At 39.4% G+C, this 20,398-nt stretch overlaps 1 long non-coding RNA gene across 1 annotated transcript in view; it reads right to left on the reverse strand.

Annotated features, from left to right (window-relative positions):
• Window positions 1-11,810: 11,810 nt before the first annotated feature.
• The window catches only part of LOC137846977 (uncharacterized), a 209,431-nt gene continuing 200,843 nt past the window's right edge, over window positions 11,811-20,398 (reverse strand). The window contains exon 2 of the long non-coding RNA XR_011090692.1: window positions 11,811-11,852. This is a non-coding gene — a long non-coding RNA (uncharacterized lncRNA). The remainder of the gene's footprint in view (window positions 11,853-20,398) is intronic.

The raw sequence follows: 20,398 nt of genomic DNA on the forward strand, positions 1-20,398 counted from the left end.
GTAAGGGTAACTGAGCTGATATTGAATATTTCTTTAGTCTCTAGTGAAGTCTAATCTTTCACTGAGCTTGTGCTTCACTTTTCTTAATGTACAGTATGATGCAGAACACTAAACTCTGGCAGACCCATCATCTATAGCAAAGATCAGTGTATTGAATATACCTTTATATCTTTAAAGTGGGCATAACTAATTATCAGCTATATTATATTTTGATTTAAAAGTATTAATGTAACAGCCAAATTGACAAAAAGTAAGTAGAGGTTTATTTGTGGTCTAAAACATGGTCTAAAAATATTCTACAGGTGAATTTGAAGTACTGTGTTGGAAAAGGTTCCTTTACACAGAGACCTGTAAAATATTATGTGGTATTGTTTATTAGACTTGTCTATTTGGAGAGCAAATTTAATGCTTTGTCTCTTTCCTTGGGGAACAGGAAAGTTGCAATGAAACCATTTCGTACAGTAGAAGATTTAAAGAAAGAATATTGAATTTTGTACGTAGCTGCAGACAGTTATATAAAACATGGCCATGGGCCAGTACTTGTTTATGTCTAAAATAAAGAGAAAGGGAATGACTCCTTCAAATACATCTTCGCTTCCTGTTCTTTCAGTGTAGTGTTCTTTCACCAGTGATGTAAGAGGTGTCAGGTTTAAGAGATTTCTGTTGTTTGTAAGGCATTCTTGTCTTTGTAACTCCTACGTCACTTGGGTATGTACATATTCTTCAAAAATTTGCCTTTGAAACAATACCCCAGTCCAAATATTAATATTAATTAGATGTTCATTTGAATTTGTTTTGTTGAGGTTTCAGACAAGAACAAGCAAAGCTAATCAATGCTGAAAAATCAGGGGTGAGGGTTCCTTCTTTAGTGCTTTGGAATATGATAATGCCTCTGAGAGTTGTGTATTCAATATGAAGGGGAAAAGAACTGGCTTTCCTTTGTGGTTTGGCAGTATGTATTAGTAAGACAATATTTGCCATACAGAAAGTAAATTAATTGCAGATGTCACTCTTGGTCAAATAATAATGGAGTGAGTAAAGCTATATATAAGTAAAAATGGACATTACTAAAAAATAAAAAGTATTTCAATTTCAGAAAAGATGTTCTATGTTACTTCATGCATGCACCTTCCCATTTTTTCCTTCCTTCGTGCTTGGTCCATCACCTTGTATGGCCTTGTCAGCCAGGAAGTAGGATAACTGACATGGTTGCAAAGAGCTTGGCTGGCACTTCTAGCAAAATATTTCTAGAAATTGTTAACGTTGTTTGCTTGTAAGTTGATGTGTGTCACTCCTTAACCAAAGTTACCATTTTATATAATATCTGTCAGTTTTATGATATTGTAGACAAGCAGCTTTGATGGTGTGAGTTAATCTTTTAACTTTTTTTAGCAGAATATAAAGTTACTTTACTCATTACGTATGTCTGTTTTAATTTGAGAAATTTATAGAATTGTCTGTAAGCACGCAGAAGAAAGAGAATAGGTAGAGTCATTAATAACAGTATAGACAATGGAATGGTTAATTAGTGGAAATAATCAAACACATAGAAGAACCTGGTACTACAGGCTCCAAATTCAGCTGTCTAGTGTCTCCCTCTTTTTTTTTTTTTTTGGATTAACAATGGGCCTGATGGACTGTCTGCTAAAATCAGTGACAAGTCTCTTCATTTCAGCATGGTTCAAGGCATGAATGAGTGTTTTTTTCCTTGTGTAATGAATACGAAAGCTTTAATTATTGGGTGTTAACGACCAACAAATTTTTGAGTTTTTGCCAAAAATTGTGAAAAAGTGACAGCTGTGATAGTTCATAGCCTTCATACCTCTTTTTGTCTCCTGTCTCTTATCATCTGGTCTTTAGCTGAAGGTGCTCTTTTATACATTCTGGAGCAGACTTCATGTCTATACTAGCTTTCAGACTGTTGCACATTGATTTAGGACTCCTTCCAGACCAACGCTAGGAATTCTCAATGGGATATGCTGTTTTCCTCAATAGGAACCCATTGCTTCCAGTTAAATAAATACATATGATAAATATTCAGCATTACAACTTCACACAAATGCATTTTTGATGCATTATGAACTTAAACTTTTTAAAAAATAGAAGTTTAAATAAGCAAGTTTATTCTAATGAAGAATTATATTAGTATGTTTATTACTGAATTATAATAAGATTACAAAAAAAACACACTTAAAATAATCATTTTGAATATACCTGATGAGACAGTTATTTTGTAGTTTACTGTCAATGCATGATCAATATTAAAACCAGAGAAGCAAAGGAGGCAATGCAGTAGCACAGTCTGTGCTACTATTCTATTCTATTCTGAAAAAATGCTCTTTTTTCAAAATAGAATTTCTGTGATGGGTTACTGTTTTTCCCAGGTCTAACAAGTTTTTTTTTCTGCTATGTGACCAACACAAATTAAACTTTAAAACATGTATTTCTAATTTAGCGGAATATATTACACAGTAGCTTTGTCTGGGTGCCTACAAATAAATTTAAAACGCCACATTTATATTTCTATTAAGATAGCAATTATTTTTCATACAAAAAGATTCTTTGGAGAACTGATTCTTGTACCCTTAGGACTTCTTTCTAACACAAACTGTGCTGACCTGCAGTTACAAGCTTCTACTGCAAAAGTATGTCAATTACGTAACACATCTGAAAAAAAAATATGACAAGTTGTGAGTGTAATGATCATAGAGGATGTATTAATACAAGAGGCGATACAACTGTGTGGCCAGATGAAGCTACAATAGATGGTTTATTTTTGACGCAACAGAATACTAAAGACCATTTGGGGCTTATGCTATGCAAATGAGAAGTTTCGGCTTCAGTTTAGCAATGAAGTTATTAGCACTGTTTATGCCAATTTCACCACTGGAACTTAGTCTAAGAACTTCATCAAGGGTATACTGAGACTGAAGAAGAAGTAAAAATTCCTGTTTTTACTGGATCGGGCTTGCTCTTAAAATGATCAGAAAACAACCTAAAATGTGGATTATTACCTAATAGTGAGAATCTCATTAGTGAAAAGGAATAGTGTGCTTATATTGGGGGATTGGGCTAGATGATCTTTCAAGGTCCCTTCCAATCCCTAACGTTATGTGATTCTTTGGTAAAAATGTCTTTAAGCACGTTCCAGGCTTTTGTTTGTTTGTTTGATTTTGTGTGTGTGTTTTTGTTGTTGCTTTGACAAAAAGTGGAGAAAATACTTTCTCCAGGTAGTCATCATAGTTTCTTATACTTGGATGATCATTGAGCTATATACTTCTTGTGATTGAAAAAAAAAATAACACCTGACTCCCATCTAATGTATTTGGAAATCTCAGAGGTTCACAAATATTCTATGAGCTATGCCGAGTTACTTTTAAACAGTTTGATAGAATGGTTTCTTAGTATTAGTCAATCAAAACCTCAGAAAAATTATTTCATGAACCTAAGGTTGAATACATAATGAACACATGGAAGACTTTGATCCATTGTACAGTGCACACTTTACATGTGAAGTTTCAAGAGAGGTACAAAATGTGCAAAAAAGCTGAGGGAAGTATGTCATTACAGTCAAAATGTAATCTCTGAACATTTTGTCTTTTATATTAAACAATTAGTATGTGTTGCTTCTGGAGGGATAGACGGAGTAATCGTACTCTGTTTTCCCAGTGGAAAAACTGTCTCGATGTAATTATCAACAAGGAACTTCAAGCATACTGAGTTTTCCATTACTTTGTCAGCACAACTAATCCAAAATTTATGGGCTGGATCAAGCCCAGAACAAGAAACAAAAGGTAAAGTACAGTTGATGGATCTTCGTGAAGTCTTTTCTTGTTCTCAGGTTTTCATTTGGAAATGAATTGTGGCTTTCTTCTCCTGCTTCAGATTTTGCTTAATAAAAAGCATATTTCATCAAAACTGTGTATGTAAAATGAGGCAGGATATTTGAATTCTGAATGCTGAAAATTTTCAAAAGACTTGCATTTCTGTCTAAAGAGTTTGGCATCATCTTAGGATGTATTAGTTCTAGTAAAATCCACAAGGTTTTATTGAAATTATGGGCTGTTGGGGGAAAAAAATAACTTGGCTGCTGAAAGTGGTTCTGTATTGAACTGATGTATTGAACATTCATAACTTTTTAGAGGGGCAGCTTCATTATTGTGCATGGTTTACATGCCATTCTCCAGTGGATATTTTTGTGTCCTTTTTATGATACTTTGGGCAAAACAATAGCATCTATGCCTAGTGACTTATTCAGTGAGAGTAAAGAGGATGAAACAGTAATAGATCCAGCATCTACATATGGACTTCAAATATGAAGTTTACAAGAGAAGTGCCGGATTCTGCACCTGGGAAGGGACAACCTTGGATGTATGTACAGACTGGGGGACGAAAGGCTGAAGGGCAGCTCTTCAGAAAGGAATTTGGTAAATGACAGGGAGGGCCAAGCACATCCTGAGGTACATCAAGCACAGCACTGCTAGCTAGTCAAGGGAAGTGATTGTGCTGCTCTACTCTGCACTGATGCAGCATCATGTTCAGTATACTGTGTGCAATTTTGGGCACCATATAATAAGAGTCATACAACTGTTAGAGAGTATCCAAAGGAAGGCTACAAAGATGATGAAGGGTCCAGACGGCAAGACAGGAGGAATGGCTGAGGTCCCTTGGTTTGTTCAGCTCCGAGCAGAGCAGGCTTGGGGGGGGGTCCTCATGGTGGCCTGCAGCTCCCTCACGAGGGGAGTGGAGGGGCAGGCGCTGAGCTCTGCTCTCTGGGGACAGTAACAGGACCCGAGGGAACGGCATGGAGCTGGGACAGGAGAGGGTCAGGCTGGGTGTTGGGAAAAGTTTCTGCACCCAGAGGGTGGTCGGGCACTGGGACAGGCTCCCCAAGGCAGTGGTCATGGCACCAAGCTTGCTGGAGTTCAAGTGTTTGCATAATGCTCTCAGACACATGGTCTGATTTTTACATAGTTCTTTGTGGAGTCAGGAATTAGATTCAATGATCCTTGTGGGTGTCTTTCAAGTCAAGATATTCCATGATTGTCAATTTCCTGTCAATTTCACTGTCAATTTCCCCAGGTGGGACAGAAATAAAAAAAAGATCTCCAAGAATAGGAGACATAAGACATGATGTACAGCTCTGAGCTGTACAGACTCTGTCCATCCATTCTATCTTCAGATGAGTCAAGTTTAAAACCAGTATACTCATGTGAAATTGTTTGCTTACCTGAACTTATTAGCCTTACTGGGAGATGCAATTATATACCCTAAGGACAGTATCATACTGATACAGTGATACCGGCAGCTTATAATACCATGATTGTAGCCATTCCAAACTGATATATTTAATTGTTTGCAACTGGAAAGAAAAGGCAAACACAAATCACAATCGTTAAGGTTGAAAAAGACCTCCAAGATCATCTGGTCTGACCATCCCCCTACCACCAATGTCACCCACTAAACCATTTCCCTAAGCACCACGTCCAACATGTCCTTGAACACCCCAGGGACGGTGACACCACCACCTCCCTAGACAACCCATTCCAATGCCTGACTGCTCTTTCTGAGAAGAAATGTTTTATAATTTCCAACCTGAACCTCCCATGGCACAATTTGAAGCCATTCCCTCTGATCCCATCACTACTCATCTGAGAGAAGAGGCCGACTCCCAGCTCCCCACACTTTCCTTTCAGGTAGTTACAGAGAGCAATACGGTCTACCCTTAGCCTCCTCTTTTCCAGACTAAACAACCCCAGTTCCCTCAGCCACTGCTCATAGGACTTGTGTTCCAGGCCCTTCACCAGCTTAGTATGCTAAAAAGCACTGTTTTGTAGTGCACGAGTTTGTTTGTCCTTGGCAAAATGTCCCCCATCTTACACTTCTAATAGTGCTTGTGAATCTATAAAGCTGTTGGTCTTCATCCTTACAGTGCAGCTCACAGCTGGAGAAGGCAGCACAGCAGATGTGCAGGCTTAGCAAGCCATTGCAATAGGGGAAGAGGCTTATGAGAAAGCATCATCATTGACTTTTCTTGGTATAGCTGCGATAGTTTAAAATTTGTCTGTTAAGGAACTGTTTGTCGTGGTTTAACCCGACCGGCAGCTAAACACCACGCAGCCGTTCTCTCACCCTCCCCCTCCCTCTCTGGGACGGGGGAGAGAAATGGAAAGTGAAGCCCATGAGTTGAGATAAAGACAGTTTAATAAGACAGGAAAATAATAATAATAATAATAATAATAATAATAATAATAATAATAATAATAATAATAATAATAATACAATGGTGATAATAGTACTACTACTAATAATATGTACAAACAAGTGATGCACAATGCAATTGCTCACCACCCGCTGACCGATGCCCAGCCTAACCCCGAGCAGTCCGGCCCCCTCCCCCGGCTAGCCACCCCTATATATTGTTTAGCATGACGTCAGATGGTATGGAATACCCCTTTGGCTAGTTTGGGTCACCTGTCCTGGGTCTGTCCCCTCCCAGCTCTTACTGCACCCCCAGCCTGCCCGTTGGCAGGACAGAGCAAAAGGCTGAGATGTCCTTGGCTTAGTATAAGCACTGATCTGCAACAATTAAAACATCGGGGTGTTATCAGCACTCTTCTCATCCCAAGCCAAAACACAGCATTCCACCAGCTACTAGGAAGAAAATTCTGTTCTAACTGAAACCAGGACACTGTTTTAGTTTTTCTCTGATTATATGAATTATATGTTTGCTCTTTGAAGTTATGACCATATTGATTGCTATATAAATGACCATTTAATGTTCAGGGGAAGAAAAAAAGTGCTATAAGAACAAAGGAAAAGATCTTGTGTTTGAAGCTATCTGGTAAGAGAGAAAGAAATAGCTGTTAGGATGATTATTCTGTGTATGAGATTTTGTAAAGGGCAGAACATCAACTGGTGTAAATCACAGTCTAGTAGCATTAGTAGAGCTACTCTGTCTTATGTGAATTGAAAATCTAAAAGGCCTGTGATTTTTCAAAACCACTAGGGAACTCAAAAATAGTACTTTGACCAGCAGGCAGATTTTCCACAGCTGCCTTGTCTCTATTTCCAACAAAATCATTAGGAATGAGTAGTAAAAATGTGTATGACTTACTCCTAGCTTGTCCCAATTTATTCTCTATTCTTGATTTTTTTTCATTAGATCTAAACTAATGTTGGGTTTATTCAGCAAAGAGGTATTTGAATATGTAGCATGTTTTGTTTATTTTATGAAATGCTCAGTGTTTCTGAGATAAGAGGACTGTTTTAAAAACAATAGTCTGATACTAAAGGAAAAGGAACTACAAATGATTTAATTAGTGTGTGCTATCAGGAGTTAATAACTGAAAGACAGTTATGCAGTAAACCATAAAATCAGTGGTTCAAAGCCATGTGAAGTAAGCAGAATTTTTTTTGGCTACTTGAGTTCTTATTTTTTCCATTTATGCATGTGGAGCATGAAGACATTTTTTTTACTGAACTTAAAGGTTAAACTTTCAAAACTAATGGAAAATGCATTCCCTCAGACTTACCAAAATTATTCCTTACTTACTGTGTAATTTGCTTCAGCAGTAATGTAAGAAGAGGAATAATTTTTCAGTCTGTACTCAGTTTCTACTCAGAAATTTTTCTCATCATCTGTTAATACCTTTGGAATGAAGTAGTAGAACAATTAGCACAAGAGCAAGAAGTTTCAAGTGTGTCAGTGTTGTTCTGTTAGAGTTCCACCTCTGTGTCTTGATATAATTAACACTGTGCCTCAGTATGTATATCATACAGAGAGACAAACAAGTTCAGATCTTCCCTCCTCTTCACTTGGGTAAGTTTAGCAGAAATACATAAGGAACACAAGTTTTCAATTTTAATGCATTAAAAATCTTTCCATGAGCTGCTGCAACAGTTACATCTCATGGCTGGCTTTGGTCTTTTGTTGTTGTTGGAAGACAGTGTTAAGTCAGATACCAGTTGAGAAGAGGCTGTGGTGATGCCTTCAGCGTTCTTACCTTTAAATTGTTAGTTCAGGAGTTATTGTTGCTGTTACATGTAGCTTTCTTGGTCTTGTTGGTCTCACAAGACCAGCTGCAAAGTAGAACTGATTATTTAAGACTGTTTAAAAATACTCAAGCATCAGAATAATTGCAGTTGTTTTCTGTGCCATGTAGTCATAAATTGAAGGGCATTCATTGACAAGAGGTGTTGGTTTATAAATATGATGTACACTTTAAAATTATCATGATTCTCTGCACTGACAATCTCAAAACTAATATAACCTTAGAAAGTATCTTCTTTTTTTTGAAAGAATACACCTTTGCAGTATTTATCAACCCCACCATGTTACAGTTATTCACAACTGTATGTATATACAAGATCAAAATTCCCACAGCTGTAAAAATTACAAAATAAATAAATAAAAGATTAGAAGTTGCAAAAAAGTTGATTGAAAAATTCAAACCCTGTGTTCTATATATTGTGTGTTACCTTCCCAAGGATGTCTAGATTCCAACATGGATGAAGCAGTTCACAAGCCTATGGTTTACTTATGTATTTGGCAGGCTATTGCAAATTTTGAATTTTGCTTATTCTATATTTTAAAGTATAATATAGAGTAAACTAATGAAGAACTTGAGGGATAATTCCTGTATTTCACTTTTTTAAGCATTTCATAATTGTTTTACTCTTTCATTAAGAACAGAAAGAAATATATTTTTTAAATTTGATAGCAAAATTGTAAAGAAAATGGTTAAAAATGCTGGTAGAGGAAATAGCTAAAATAACTATTGTTAAATTATTAATTGCAGTAAAGAAAAATGTGAATCAGTTTTATCGATGAGTCATATGTGTTAATGTGGAGCACAGTTAAAGTAAAATATAAAGAATCATAGAACAGCTCGGATTGGAAGGCAATACCAGCTAACTCCAACATTTCTTCCATGGGCAAGGAAGCCACCCACCATATCAGGTTGCCAAGGGCCTCATTCAACCTGGCCTTGAACAGCTGCAGGGATGGGGCATCCACAGCTTCTCTGGGCAGCCTTTTCCAGTGCCTCACCACCCCCTGAGTGAAGAATTGTCTGACTGAGCAAAAAATTGCTCTCCATCTTTTTTATAAGCCCCCTTTAAGTATTGAAAAATTGCAATGAGGTCACCCCAGAGCTCTTTCAGCCTTTCTTCGTAGGAGAGGCGCTCCAGCCCTCTGATCAACTTCATGGCCCTCCTATGGACCCATTCACACAGACCCACATCCTTCTTGTGCTGGGGGCTCCAAACTTGGACACAGTGCTCCAGGTAGCATCTCTCAAGGGCAGAGTAGAGGGGGACAATCACCTCCCTCGGCCTGCTTTGATACAGCCCAGGATACGGTTGGCCTTCTGGGCTGCAAGCACATGCTGCTGGCTCATGTTGAGCTTTTCATCTACTCCCAGGTCCTTCTCTGCAAGGCTGCTCTCTGTGAGTTCTTCTCCCAGTGTGTACTTATGTCTGGGATTACCCTGACCCAGGTGCAGCACCTTGCACTTGGACTTAGGTTCACATGGGCCCACTTTGCAAGCTTGTTCAGGTGTCCAGGCTTGTCAGTCACTGTCAAGTCCAGTTTTTGTTGCACATACCACAGATATCAGTCCATCAGGAGGTTAGTTTTAGTCTCTATACAGAGATTCCTGGGGAAAGGTTTGATATCACTGGAAAATAAAAATAACTAAAGTCACAACCTTTATTATATTGTTTGTAGTTTAGTTGTTTGGTTTTGTTTCATTTTTCTACCTATAGCGTGTTTGTTTCCATGGTACTCTTATGTCTTAGTTATTTTGCATAGGTATTTCACTAGACAGTAGACAAGAAAAGTCAGTGATAAATTATTTGTTATTTTTTGTTGGTTTTATTGGTTATTTGGTGTTTTTTCTTTCTTTCTTTTTTTTTTTTTAATGTTTTCAGTGCTTGTTGCATTTGTGTCTTACTTTGTTAGACCAATTCAGTCTCTGGCCATATTGTGAAGTTGCCTTTCTCACTTATTCCTGCCTTAAATTTATATTTCATTTGTATCTTCCCATTTTGTGCTGTCAACTATAGATTTTTTTTAATAAAGTATTTTATTCCATGTTCTGTGTTCATCAGTTTGTTGTGATAGAATTCCTCAGTATTTCTGCATACAAGAAATATGATAGAAAAATAGTTATCCTTTTTGAGCTATGCTGATAGTGTTTATCAAGCTAGCTGTGCATTTTAATTGATGAAAATAAGTTGGAGTCTTGAATTATTTTTAGGAGTCTAGCTTGTGGCTTTGCATGTTTTTTATATGCATCCCTGTGTGTCCCCCCAAAGTCTTACATGATACTTCTTATACCTCACAGTCAAAACCAAAATATTAACCATCAATTTTGGTTATGCTTTTGGTTACACAATTGCTATGCAAGTATGTCTGCTGGAGAAACAAAGAAACTTTAAGGATATTTAAGTCAAATTTTAAAAAGAAAAGTAAAACACAAACAAACAAAAAACACACAAAAAAATTGTTGGTCATTTATAAGAGTAGGTCAGACAGTTCAAGGATAGCCAATCCTGCTTTGTGGTGAGGTATTAGATGGTATTAGATATCACAGAAAGATACTAGATGTTCTGTGCCCCAACCCCACTCACAAAGATTGCTGGAAACCTTATGTTAAAATAATTTTTTATTTTTTTTTACTTCCATTGTCTGAAGATTTGAGAAATGCCTTAAAGTTACAATATGGTTTTGTTCTTATACTATTCTTTTTGATGACTTTTATTCATTTATAATTTGGTTTTGCTCTCTAGCTAGAATTATTCATTATTCAGAAAGTTAGAATGTACAATAAGGGTAATCTCTATTGCCACAAAACAGGTTTTCAGATGTTCCAATGAATACTTTGGCAATTTTAATAAAAGTCCATTCTGTGGTAAAATTGCTGCACATATGCCGCATGTCATCATGCACAATCATGTATACTACATAAAATATAGTTGTTCCAACATAGTTTGAATAGCTCTGTGCTTTGGGATAACTGCAGTTATCATTTGTTTAATCACAGAATGTGAGTGATAAGAGGAATATACTGATATTTCAAGAGTTTCTCTTGAATGACATTTGTAGCTATCTCTAACTTTGTATTAGTTTAAATAGTTGTTAATTACACTTTAGGAAATGTTATAAATGGCTCAGGATTCAAATTAGGATTAAATGAAAAATAGGATTTATTAAAAGAATATAAAGGAATAGAGGTAAGCAAACAGCGCTGGGTGCACCGGGAGTCTCCGCTCCACCAGGACGCACACCAGTTACATCAAGCAGCTGATTTTTATGCACCTAGACTAATACATATTCATTACTACTTCTAAAAAAATAGATTATTATAATTAGCTTCCGGGGTCCAGTTCTTCCTACTGGAGCATGCGCATCAGTCTCCTCTGGGGGTTTCTAGGGGTCTTTCATGCTGAAGGCTCGTAGTCTTCCTCTCACCCTTTGTACTCACTTGGCACTATTCCAAGTTTATGGAACACTCTCTGTACACTCTCCACAGGTCTTGTCTCCCAACCGTCCTTCAGCTTCTTTTTTCTTCCTCTTAATCTCTTGGCCCCCGTGGCCAGATACCAAGGATCCACATAGTATCTCATAACAGTCACCAAGTGTCGTGGTTCCACTCGAGTGGGCAGCCGAGCTCCACCACAGCCGCTCTCTCACTCCCCCTCCTCAAAGAGGAATGGGGAGAAAATATGTGAAAAGGGCTCAAGGATTGAGATAAGGATGAGAAAATCACGCAATAATTAGTGTAACGGGCAAACCAGACTCAGCATAAGAAGACAGATAGTAAGATTTATTGCTCATTACTAACAAGCTAGAGAAGTGAGAAACAAAGGAAAGAAACCAAAAGCACCTCCCCCCCCATCCACCCTCTTCCACCTCCTCCCCCCGAGCGGCGCAGGGGAACAGGGGAATGGGGGTTATGGTCAGTCTACAGCACTTCTTCTCTGCCGCTCCTTCTCGGTCACTCTCGTCCCCTGTGCTGTGGGGTCCCACCCACGGGATGCAGTCCTTGACGAACTGATCCGGCGTGGGCTTCCCACAGGCAGCAGCTCTTCCAGAACTGCTCCAGATATGGGTCCGTACCACGGGGTCCATCCCTCAGGAGAAAACTGCTCCAACCTGGCTCCCCTACAGGCAGCAGCTCCTGCCAGATCACCTGCTCCTGCGTGGTCTCCTCTCCACGGGCTACAGGTCCGGCCCGGAATCTGCTCCGGCAGGGGTCTTCCACAGGCGGCAGCCTCCGTCGGTGCAGGGCCACCTGCTCCACCGTGGTCTCCTCCACGGGCTGCAGCGTGGAACCCTGCTCCACCGTGGTACTCCATGGGCTGCAGGGGGACATCCTGCTTCACCATGGTCCTCACCACAGGCCGCAGGGGACTTCTGCTCTGGCGCCTGGAGCACCTCTCCCCCTCCTTCTACACTGACCTTGGCACCTGCAAGGCTGTTTCTCACTCCCTTGACTCTCCCGGCTGCTGTGTGGCGCAGCGTTTTTTCCCTGTCTTAAATATGCTCTCACAGAGGCGCAAAACAACATCGCTTATTGGCTCAGATCTGGAAAACAACAGGGCCCTTCCCAAACATGGGGCGGCTTCTAGATCTTTCTCACAGAAACCACCCCTATGGCCCCCTGCTACCAAAACCTTGCCACGTAAACCCACTACACCAGTCACCAGTTATTATCAGTTGTTCTGAAACTCCCAAACAGGTTGACGACTCACGAGCAATTAAAACATTCTTTCCCAGCTATTCACAGTCATCTATATAACATCTATAGCACTGTTAAATCAATCTCGAAGAAGACAGAACTGTAACTGTTAGAACTAGAAGGCAGGAATAACAAAAGCAAACAGGTTCATAAATTTAAGGAGTATTTTCTGAAGGCGTGATAAATTGACTGGAATGAGGGGGAGACTGGGACACACTGCATCTGTGGTTCAAGAATTAAATTGCCAGTGCAGGGCCCAGAGGCAGACAGGATTCAAACAGACTTATTCTTTATGGACACGAATTTATGGACACGAATTGGAATTGTTAAAACATTCCTCACAATCCCTTATCTTCTTTTTAATATCCCCAATTCGTGTCTCTTCTGTTATTAATAATTGGATTTCATCAGTTTGTTCTTGGAGGGTCCAATCCTTAAGCATCATAATTGACATATTACCTTCTTTTTTTAATGAAGTTATTACCAATGTACTATTTATCACCCGGCGTATTAATAATGTAAAACAAGGTATCATACAAGGTACAAATAATAACGTCATTACACCACATAACAAAAAAAATAACACTCTTCTAACCCGTGGTCCACCAGGCAGCCATGAAAATAAATCCCATTCCATATCCTTGCAGGTTTGTGTTGGAACGTGGGCTAATTTTCTAACTTCCTTGGTTATCTTTTTAACTACTTTCCCATTATCGTCAATTCGTAAGCAACAATTAGAATAATTTAGTTTACCACACACACACCCTTCTTCTGCTAGTAAATAGTCTAAGACCATTCTATGTTGGAAAATAGCATTCCTCATCTGGGTAGATTGGTCAGCTAAGAGATCCAGAGCTGTTGCTGTTTGATTAGTTATTATTTCGAGAACTGCTTGTAACCTAATTATGCGATTCAAATTATAAATAGGTTCTCGAGCTCCAGATATTACTTCATTCGGATTCCATGTAGCTGGTCCATAATACTGTATGATTCTTTCAGGAGGCCATTCATTTTCTCTCCATTTTTGAGCACTACCTCCAGCTAAAGAGGTATCAATATATCGTTTCTCCCTATCAATATCATCATATAATTTTATTCCCAAGAGATTCCCTTGTATTTGAGATAATAAAAAGAATAAAGGTCTTATGTATCCCACGTAGCATACTCCTGACCAATCTTTTGGTAGCCTTTTGCAGGCCCGTTTGCCACATATCCAATAATGTCCTCTTAAAGCCCACACCCCATTTGGAAAAGGACCATCCCAATCCTTTTTATTCCTTGGGGCATGAAAATACAAGGTGTTCTCATTACCAAGTGGTCCCGTTACAATGTTTGCCTCATTAATACTTGTATATATACACTTCCAAGCCCCCACACTAGATTCCCACTCACAATTACAACTAATTTCTCCTTCACGATTTGTCATATTACGAGCTGACCAGAAATGTTTAAAAAAAACTTGTGTCCCGTTCTCATTTTGCCACCTCCAGCGGTAGACTTTTACCACATGCTGTTCACTAGTGGTGTTATCACGCTGACAACTCAAGATTTGAACGTCGAATTGTCCTTTTGATTGTGCTCTTGCCATGGCTTTACACCCAGGCCCAAAAAATTCCTTAGATGAGCATCTCAGCCAAGTCCCATTTTTCAGCTGGACATGTGTGGTATTCCATTTCCCTTTACTTGCTGTACAGTTTATAGGTCCACATTCAGGATCAGTACATTCATGTTGCGAAGCACGGACGAAAGCACGACAGACACCAGCAGAGTCAGATCATGCTTCACCATTTTATTGCCCGAATAGCCCAACTTTTATAGTGAATTTTACAGGGGTGGACAGTGTTTCACACAAGATTATTGGTCAAAAGCACCCAGACAAACTGTTAAGAAAATAACACCACCTTTTGATTAGAAGTTAGGAAAACAACCCCCTTTGTGCTTAACGGTCACGTAGGCCTAGTCCTTGAGGCCAGCTGCTGATAACAATATTTTCTGAGTTCCTTAATTGGGTGATGTGGGAGTCATTGCCGTGGGAGCTTCTCACAGTTACTCTGGCAGCTTGGTTTGCTCAGCTACAGCAGGCCCTGAGATTTCTAAGGCCTACCCCTGGTTGCTTAAAGCAAGCTTAGATCGAACAATTATGCCAATTCCCAACACATTCATATCCAGGGGACAGAGTCCATTTACAAATGCTTTCTCCTACTTTTACTGTTCCTGTTCGGTTTAAACAATATATTGCCACGGGTCCTCCTCCTCTTTCCAGAACTGTGTTCCATTATGAACTTCACTCAAATTACTAACCCACCACTTAGGTTCGACTGGGCCAGCTACCCAAGGCCAACTTTCAGCTCCTCCTGGTCCCCCACAAACCCAGCAATTGCTAAGATTAAAAGCCTTAGCCACTTCCTCCCCCAAAATGAAAAAAATATTTCCATGGCTCAATTCCCCTTGTAAGAATAGTACCAGGAAGTATAACATCCTTCTGCGTCATCCAGAGAGTATCGTAAAGGTGTGAGAAATGCCTTGGGGTTGGATCCACCTCCAGAATCTATTTAAACTCGTGTCACTGTTCAGACTTCGAGGGTGGTTCAGCTCCTGGAAAACTAATTACAATAGGTTAAAAAAAAAAACAAATTTCTTACTATATACATACATTTTCCGTTTGCTCATTTGTTTCTTTCTCTGGGACAGCTTGATTTCAGTGCGGGAGAAGTCCGGTAGAGGCCCTCACACTCGGCAGTCAATACCCGTAGGGGTTGCCTCCCTCGGTAGACTATACACACCGCAGTGGAGAGTCCTGTCCCGGTCTTGCCTTCTCACCTTTCTTCATTGCAGGCTTGCTTGTCCCCTTCTTCTGGTATTTCATGTAGAGCGTGCCCTATTTCTGGAACATTAGTTCTTTTTAGTTTTAACTTCAGTTCCCCAGGAGCGGATTCAACCCTCCAAGTTTTGGTATTTATTGGTCCTTTTACTCTGGATGCATGGGTCCAACCCCTTTCTGCTGTTCTCACAGCTGTTTCAGTGGTAAGTAAAACAAGGTACGGTCCCTCCCACCGGGGCTGTAAAGATTCTTCTTTCCAAGTTTTTATTAAGACCTCATCCCCTGGTTGTATTTTATGGATGGCAAATCCTAAAGGTGGTGTTTGAACCAGTATTCCAATTTCTCTTAGTTCTTGCAACCTTTTCCCAGTAGTAATTATATATTTCTGAATACTACAATCCTCAACTACATTGTCTCCCAGAGGCATTCCCTGTGAATAAGGCATACCATATAACATTTCATATGGTGATAATCCAGTCTCACTGTGTGATTTAGTTCTTATGTTTAAAAGTGCCAATGGTAAACATTGAGTCCAAGGCATTTGTGTCTCAACCATTAATTTAGCCAATTGCTGTTTTATTGTTTGATTCATTCTCTCTACTTTCCCTGAGCTTTGTGGGTGCCACGGAGTATGATATTCCCACTGAATACCTAATGATTGACATAATAATTTTATTATTTTAGAAGTAAAGTGTGTGCCTTGGTCAGAATCAATGTACTGGATTATCCCATATCTAGGTATCAGGTGTTCCAATAAAATTTTTGTCACCACTTGTGCCGTAGCTCGGGCCACAGGATAAGCTTCTACCCATTGTGTTAAATGATCCACAATTACCAATAAATACTTGATCCTCCCTACTTTAGGCAATTCGGTAAAATCAACTTGTACTCTCTCAAAAGGCCGATATGCTGTTTTTCTTCCTCCCACTGCCGCCTGTCGGAATATTTTCTTATTTATTTTCTGACAAGTTAAACAACCTTGTGTGACTTGCTTTGCTATTTCAAAAACCCCTATACAACCAAATTGTTTAAGTAAATGATTACTTAATGCTCTTGTACCCCAGTGTGTTTGTGTATGCAAATGTTCCAATATTTGTCTTGCATAAGCCTTCGGTAACATCTCTCACCCATCTGGCAATGTCCATTTTCCTCGCTCTAATTTAGCACCTATTTTCTCCAGTTTTGTTTGTTCTTCAGGAGCGAACCTCTTTTCTTCTTCTTCTTTTTCTTCTTCTTGTCTTTCTTCTTCCTGTACTATATTAATTTTAGCAGCCTGAATTCTTAAAGCTGCTTCCTGAGCTTCTTTATCTGCTAGATTATTTCCCCTAGTGTGGTATTCCAATCCTTTTTGGTGCCCTCTTACATGTACTACTGCTATTTCTTTAGGTTCCCTTAATGCTTTTAAAATTTTCCTTATTAATTCTTGATGTATAAGATTCTTCCCTTGAGTATTAATTAAACCTCTTTCCTCCCAAATCTTTCCAAAGGTGTGAACCACTCCATATGCATATTTAGAATCTGTATATATAGTTCCACTTTTTCCCTTCAATAGTTCCAGGGCCCTGTGTAGGGCATACAGCTCGCAAGCCTGAGCTGACCATGATGGACTCAGGGGGCCTGATTCCACAGATTCCAGGTGTTTATTAATTATGGCATACCCTGATTTTCTTTTTCCCTCCACTACTCTGGAGGAACCATCTATGAATAGTATCTCCCCCTTCTCTAATTCAGTATCTCTCAAATCAGGTCTTACTTTAGTCTGGGTCTTGATTACCTCCAAACAATTATGTTGTAGTTCCTCTGATGGTTTTCCAAATAAAAATTGTGCTGGGCTCTGAGCATAAGTTACCTTCAGTTCTAAATCAGGGGAGTCAATTAGTATAGCTTCATACTTTAGGATCCGACTGTCTGTTAACCATTTCTCCACTCTCTGTTGTAAGACGCTTCTGACATTGTGTGGAGTGTACACTTTTAAGGGAGCACTGAAAGTAATCTTTCTCACTTCTTCTATTAATAATGCTGTAGCGACCAAAGCTTGAAGACAAGCAGGCCACCCCCTACTTACTGGATCAAGTAATTTAGAACAATACCCCACGGGTTTTTTAATTCCTGCCCAATCTTGAGTAAGGACTCCATATGCTGTCTGGTTTGATGTGTTCACAAAGAGATAAAAGGGTTTCTCTAGATCTGGGAGACTTAGTACAGGTGCTTGTATTAATGCTTTTTTTATTTCTTCAAATTTTTGGTCATCTTCTGTGGACCACTTAAATCGATCATCAATTAATTTCTCATATAAAAATTTAACCTTTTCACTGTAGCTTTCAAGCCACGGTCTCCAATATCCTAATAATCCCAATGTTTGCCGAATTTCCTTTTTAGTTCGTGGGGGTCTTAAGGAGAGGATCCCTGATACCCTGTCAGGATCCAATTTCTTTTCTCCCCTGCTTAACCAGTGTCCTAAGTATTTTACCTCCTGTTCCACAAATTGTAACTTTGATCGAGACACCTTTAATCCCTTTTCCCCCAGGAAATTTAACAAATCAATAGTAGCTTTTCGGGTTCCTTCTTCAGTCTCTCCAGCTATTAATAAATCATCCACATATTGCAACAACTTTACCTCCCCAGGTAATGTAAAATCTTGTAAAACTTTTTCCAAAGTTTGACCAAATAGATTTGGTGACTCAGTGAAACCTTGTGGTAGCACGGTCCACCTTAATTGTTTTTTTCGTCCCGTTTCCGGGTCTTCCCACTCAAAAGCAAAATAATCCCTGGAATTTTCATCTAGAGGACAAGTCCAAAAGGCATCTTTTAGATCTATTACGCTATACCAAGTATATTTGGGAGAGACGTGACTCAACAGAGTGTAAGGATTTGCTACCACAGGGAATTTAGTGATTGTTCGCTGATTTACAGCTCTCAGATCCTGTACCATTCTGTATGACCCATCCGATTTCTTCACAGGGAGGATGGGTGTATTGTGAGGTGACATACATGGTTCTAAAGTTCCTTCTTCCAAAAGTCTATCAACTATGGGTTTTAATCCCCTTCGACCCTCCATTGGTATAGGGTATTGTTTAATTCGAATAGGACGATGTGGATCCATTATTTGCACATTTATGGGGTCCATTTTCATTTTTCCAATTTCTCCTTCCTTATACCACACTGAAGGGTTAATAACCTCTTCATCTTCTTGTGTTAAAGTGTATAATTTAATTTGCAATTTATCCCCTTGACTTTGAATGCTTAAGTTTAATTTTAAAATCAGATCCCTTCCCAGTAAATTGTACTCCGCTTCAGGGAGCAGAAGTAAATCATTAAGACAAATCTTTTGATCAATTTCTATTTCCACATCTTTTAAAACAGGAACCTTAAAGGGCTCTCCTTTTGCCCCTATTACAGACGTGTAATTCTTCCCTTCTTTTATTCCCTCTGGGAGTTTTTGAATAGTGGATCTTTCAGCTCCTGTGTCTACTAAAAATAGTACTTCTTCTTTTTGGGGACCAATTAATAATTTTATCAAGGGCTCTGTTGATGTTGAAGTCCCCAGAAGATATAGCCCCTGACACCCCTATTCTTCTTTAAACATTTTCTCATCTTGTTCCCACTTACGGCAATTCTTCTGCAAATGTCCCTTCTTTTGACAATAGTAACAAGCGGGGATCGCTGAATTCCCTTGAGACGGCTGACCTCTAGGGGCTTCTTCGATACTTCTTCTCTTCTCCCTCTCTCCTAACAAGGGCTTTTTCTGACTCTCTTTTATTGCTGCTACAAAGATCTTGGCTTTTGCTTTTTGTTTCTCCTCATCTCTCCTGACATATACTTTTTGCGCTTCTCTAAGTAACTCTTCTAATCCTCTCTCTTGCCAGTTTTCTAGCTTTTCTAATTTCCTTCTTATGTCCCCCCAGGATTTGGCTACGAATTGTGTTCTAAGGAGTGCGGTTCCAATTGCTGTATTCGGATCGATCCCCGAATACATTTGCAGGCTTTTCTTTAATCTCTCCAACCATTCTGTTGGAGATTCCTCTTTTCCTTGGTGTTCATTGAATGCTTTATTAATGTTTTTTCCTCGTGGAACCGCTTCTCTTATTCCTTGTATAATTATTGTTCTCAAATCTCTCATATTTTGTCTCCCCTGGGGTTGCTGGTGAACCCAGTGGGGATCCACATTTGGCCATTTTTGATCTCCTGGGGGTCCTGCTTGATTTTGTCTTTCCCAAATTCTCATTCCAGCTTGCCTGATCATTCCCCTTTCCTCAGCAGTAAATAAGATTCCTAAAATGGATTGTATTTCTTCCCAGGTATAAGTGTTAGGACCCAGGAATTGATCCAGTTTTTCGGCTACTCCGAGGGGATCATTTAACAGGGTCCCCATCTCTTTTCTAAAAGTTCTCACCTCTGTGGTGTTTAAAGGGACTGCCACGAACCCAATACCTCCCTGATTGCCTCTGAGAGGTACTTCTCTTAATGGATATAGAGAGGTTTCTTCAGATACGGCAGTCTTACTTCTTGTGCATGCAGCCGGAGGCAGGTCTAATTCTGGTGCTGTTTGTAGTGGAGGCAGGGGCCTCAGGGGCCTTGGCTGCACTGCCGGAGGGATTACCGGTACCAGAGGGGGAGCCTGGAGTGTGTTATTAGGACCCAGAGGTGGTAAATTATCCAACGGCTCCCATTCATCATTCTTTTCTTTTTCCTGCTTTTCCTCTCCTCCAGAATCCTCCTTTGTTTTTAGTGCAAATATTGAGGCTGGACGTGAAGTCCTAATCCACAATTCTGCGTACTCACTTTCTTCCTGACAGAAAGGTTCTTTTGAATTAACGTATATATTCAAAGC

The sequence above is a fragment of the Anas acuta genome, chromosome W (assembly GCF_963932015.1).
Source record: "Anas acuta chromosome W, bAnaAcu1.1, whole genome shotgun sequence".
Taxonomy (NCBI): domain Eukaryota; kingdom Metazoa; phylum Chordata; class Aves; order Anseriformes; family Anatidae; genus Anas; species Anas acuta.